This window comes from Piliocolobus tephrosceles, chromosome 10, assembly GCF_002776525.5.
Source record: "Piliocolobus tephrosceles isolate RC106 chromosome 10, ASM277652v3, whole genome shotgun sequence".
Taxonomy (NCBI): domain Eukaryota; kingdom Metazoa; phylum Chordata; class Mammalia; order Primates; family Cercopithecidae; genus Piliocolobus; species Piliocolobus tephrosceles.
This window is the reverse complement of record NC_045443.1, coordinates 7,995,466-8,000,278: the sequence shown is the minus strand read 5'-3', so window position 1 is coordinate 8,000,278 and position 4,813 is coordinate 7,995,466.

Below are 4,813 nucleotides of genomic sequence, written 5' to 3'. Positions count from 1 at the left end.
GCTTGAAGCCAGGAGTTCGGGACTAACCTGGCCAACATGGTGAAACAGTCTCCACTAAAAATACAAAAATTAGGCCACGCACAGTGGCTCACGCCTGTAATCCCAGGACTTTGGGAGACCGAGGCGGGCGGATCACAAGGTCAGGAGCTCGAGACCATCCTGAATAACACAGTGAAACCCCATCTCTACTAAAAATACAAAAAATTAGCTGGGCGTGGTGGCGGGCGCCTGTAGTCCCAGCTACTTGGGAGGCTGAGGCAGGAGAATGGCGTGAACCCTGGAGGCAGAGCTTGCAGTGAGCCGAGATCGCGCCATGGAACTCCAGCCTGGGTGAGAGTGCAAGACTCTGTCTCAAAAAAAAAAAAAAAAAAAAGACTCCATCTCAAAACAAAACAAATATAACAATTAGCCGGGCATGATGGCAACCACCTGTAATCGCAGCTACCCAAGGGGCTGGGGCAGGAGAATCACCTGAATGTAGGAGGTAGAGGTTCCAGTGAGCCGAGATTGCACCCACTGCACTCCAACCTGGGTGACAGAGCAAGACTCAGTCTCAAAAAAAGTAAAAATAAAAAAGAAAAGAACCAAATTAGAAGGATGAGGAACCAAATTTGAAATATGTTAATACATGATAAGGAAGAGGAAAAAAGTCACATCTGCAAGTTAGAAGTCAAGAAAGAATGCCTAAATGGAAAAAATCAAGACATATCATTACAAACTTGTTCTATAGGCCAGTCACGGTGGCTCATGCCTGGACTCCCAGAACTTTGGGAGGCCAAAGTGGTGGATCACCTGAGGTCAGGAGTTCGAGACCAGCCTGGCCAACATGGTGAAACCCCATGTCTACTAAAAATACAAAAATTAGCCAGGCGTGGTGGTGCACTGCACGCCTGTAATCCTAGCTACTCTGGAGGTTGAGCCAGAAGAATTGCTTGAACCCAGGAGGCAGAGGTTGCAGTAAGCCAAGATCATGCTGTTGCACTCCAGCCTGGGCGACAAGAGTAAAACTCCATCTGAAAAACAAAACAAAACAACAAAAAACTTTCCCTATAGAAATACACAAGGGCTGGGCACGGTGGCTCAAACGCCTGTAATCCCAGCACTTTGGGAGGCCAAGGTGGGCAGATCACTTGAGACCAGGAGTTTGAGACCAGCCTGGCAAACACGGTGAAACCCCACCTCTGCTAAAAATACAAAAATTAGCCAGGCGTGGTGGCAGATGCCTGTAGGCCCAGCTACTCGGGAGGCTGAGGTGAAAGAATCGGTTGAACCTGGGAAGCAGAGGTTGCAGTGAGCTGAGATCACGCCACTGCACTCCAGCCTGGGCGACACAGTGAGAGACTCTGTCTCAAAAACAAAAACAGAAACAGAAAGAAAAGAAATAACACAAATATCCCCCAAAAGCCATCCAAACCAAAGTTTAAAGTGGGTGCTTACAGGAAAAAGAAAGTAAAGAATGCAGCATAGGACGGCAGTTGGGACATGTGTCTGTTTTAAGAAACTTAGAGCTATTTGCTACTTTATAGTATATGCACATACAACTTTTTGAATTTAAAAAATGCAGGGGGAAAAGGGGGTAAAGGAGCCAGACAAGGTGGCTTATGCCCATAATCCTAGCACTTTGGAAGGCCAATGGAGGGGCAGATTGCTCGAGGCCAGGAGTTTGAGATCAGCCTGGCCAATGTAGAAAAACCCCATCTCTACTAAAAATACAAAATTAGCCAGGCGTGGTAGCACATGCCTGTAATCCCAGCTCCTTGGGAGGTCGATGTGGGAGAATCCCTTGAACCAGGGAGGGGGAGGTTGCAATGAGCCTAGATGGGCCACTGCACTTCAGCCTGGGCAACAGAGCAACACTCCGTATCAAAAAAAAAAAAAAAAAAAAAAAAAATGGCAGGGAAGGAAAGAGGGGAGTAAGAAAAAGAAAAAAATGGGGGAGAAAACAGTTATCAGATGTAAAACACATAAGAGAAGGGGAAAGGGAAGTAAGAATGAATGTAGGGAAATCCATAAGAATATTGCATTGCAAGAGTCTGGATGAGTAATGAAAATTATTTAAGTGTTTAATGATACATGATAAAGTTATAACTTTAAAAAGTTCATAAATTCAGTTAAGAAAGTCTGTTATGTGTATTAGAGGAACAGGGCCGGGCCTGGTGGCTCAATCCTATAATTCCAGCACTTTGGGAGGCGGAGGCCAGAGGATCTCTTGAGCCCAGGAGTTTGAGGCCAGCCTGAACAACAAAGCGAGGCAAGGTCTCCACAAAAAAATGTAAAAATTAGCTGGGGCTGATGGCACAGACCTGTGGCCCCCTATATGGGTACCCAATAGGGGTCACTGAGGCAGGAGGATGGCTTGAAGATGGCTTGAGTCCAGGAGTTGAAGGCTGCAGTGAGCTATGATTGCACCATTGCACTCCAGCCTGGGCCACAGACACCCTGTCTCAAAAATATGTATTTTTTTGCCCTCCCATTTTGAAACAAATTCATATATATAAACACACATGTATACGTGTGTGCATGTAGGTGTGTGTATCGTATTCCAGAGAGGGAAAGCCTGGTAAGAGGAAGAGAAGGGCTGCTATTTTGGAAAACCCTACTAGACATGCAGCTATTTTTCTTTTTTCTTTCTTTATTTTTGAGACGCAGTTTTGCTCGTTGCCCAGCTGGAGTGCAATGGCACGATCTCGGCTCACCGCAGCCTCCGCCTCTCAGGTTCAAGCAATTCTCCTGCCTCAGCCTCACCAGTAGCTGGGATCACAGGCATGCACCACCACACCCAGCTAATTTTGTATTTTTAGTAGAGACGGCGTTTCTCCATGTTGGTCTGGCTGGTCTCAAACTCCCGACCTCAGGTGATCCGCCCGTCTAGGCCTCCCAAAGTGCTGGGATTATTGGCGTGAGCCACCGCGCCCGGCCTGCTATTTTTTTCTTTTTGTTTTTTGTTTTGAGACGGAGTTTCGCTCTTGTTGCCCAGGCTGGAGTGTAATGGCGCCATCTTGGCTCACTTCAACCTCTGTCCCCCGGGTTCAAGCAATTCTCCTGCCTCAGCCTTCTTAGTAGCTGGGATTACAGGAATGCGCCATCACGCCGGGCTAATTTTGTGTTTTTAGTAAAGACGGGGATTTCTCCATGTTGGTCAGGCTGGTCTGGAACTCCCGACCTCAGGTGATCGGCCGCCTCGGCCTCCCAAAGTGCAGAGATTACAGGCGTGAGCCACCGCGCTCTACCGACATGCAACTATTTTACTTGCGCTCTTTCCATGCTTTCTGACCTTGGCGGCCCGGGCGTTCCCCGGGCCTGTCTCTTTGCCCCGGCAGCCCCACCCCAACCCTAGGCTCCCTTTGCATTGGCCCTCACTCTCCGCCCTAGCATACGTGCGGTTCAAACCGTACGTTTCCACCTAGCTTTGAAGGTTACCCGCCTTGCATTCCTGCAGTGGATGCTCAAGGGGCACGATGGAGTCGAGCAGCCCCGCTGGGGTGGGGCGGGAGGGTCCGGAGTTCACCTCGGCGGGACGCCGCGGGCGAGCAAAACAGCTCCTGGCGTCCACGCCTCCTCCTCACCTCCCACGGCCCTCAGTTACCTTCCTCTCCAGGAATCCTCCTTAGTTTTTGGAATTCTGCAGTGAGAAATTAATACTCCCAGGGCCAATTATTTAATAGCTTAGTGGAAAATACTTAATGATGACTTAAGACGATGACAGCCCTCTGAAGAGCTTGCTGGAAGAAATGGTGGCTCTGATGGAAAGAGAAGAAGATGGGCGGCAGATTTCCAAAATTCGCTGTTTGAGTGAAGATATCTGGAACCCTGACTAAAGGTCACTTCGGCCTCTCAGAAGAGGGTAGTAAATACTGTAGCATTCCCAGGTTTGCTTAAGGATGGGATTTCAGCAAAGACTTGTTTTCTTTGTCTATTTATAGGGCCCCACAGAATGTACAGGAAGTAATGATGGTGGGGTGTTGCCTGAGAATAACTTTGTGTTTCATTGTTTCCTTTTCTTTTTTTTTTTTCTTTTTTGAGACAGAGTCTTGCTCTGTCGCCCAGGCTGGAGTCCAGTGGCACGATCTCGGCTCACTGCAACCTCTGCCTCCCAGACTCAAGCGATTCTTGTGCCTCAGCCTCCTAAGTAGATGGGATTACAGGCACGTGTCACCACGGGCCCGGCTAACGTTTGTGTTTTTAGTAGAGACGGATTTTGCCATGTTGGCCAGGCTGACCTTGAAATCCTGACCTCCGGTGATCCGCCGCCTCGGCCTCCCAAAATGTTGGGATTACACGCGTGAGCCACCATACCCGGCGACATCTTACTTTCTAATAACATTCTCCAATAAAAAAAAAAAAAAAAAAAAAGAGAACTCCTTGGAGAAATGGCTAATTCTAGGACTGGGAAGAAAATATGTAAGATAAGAGCATTGTCAGAGCAGGCGTGGTGGCTCACACCTGTAATCCCAGCACCTTGGGAGACCAATGCAGGTGGATCACTTTGATACCGCTCCGATGAGTGAACTAACACCAGGGCTTTTGTCTCTTGTTGAATTAGATAAAACAACAAGGCCGGGAGCGGTGGCTCATGCCTGTAATCCCAGCACTTTGGGAGGCTGAGGCGGGCGGATCACGAGGTCAGGAGTTCAAGACCAGCCTGGCCAATATGGTGAAACCCCATCTCTACTAATAATGCAAAAATCAGCTGGGCGTGGTGGCGCACACCCATAGTCCCAGCTACTCAGAAGGCTGAGGCAGAAGGATTGCTTTAGCCCAGAAAATCAAGGCAGTAGTGAGCTTTGTTCATACTACTGCACTCCAGCTTGGG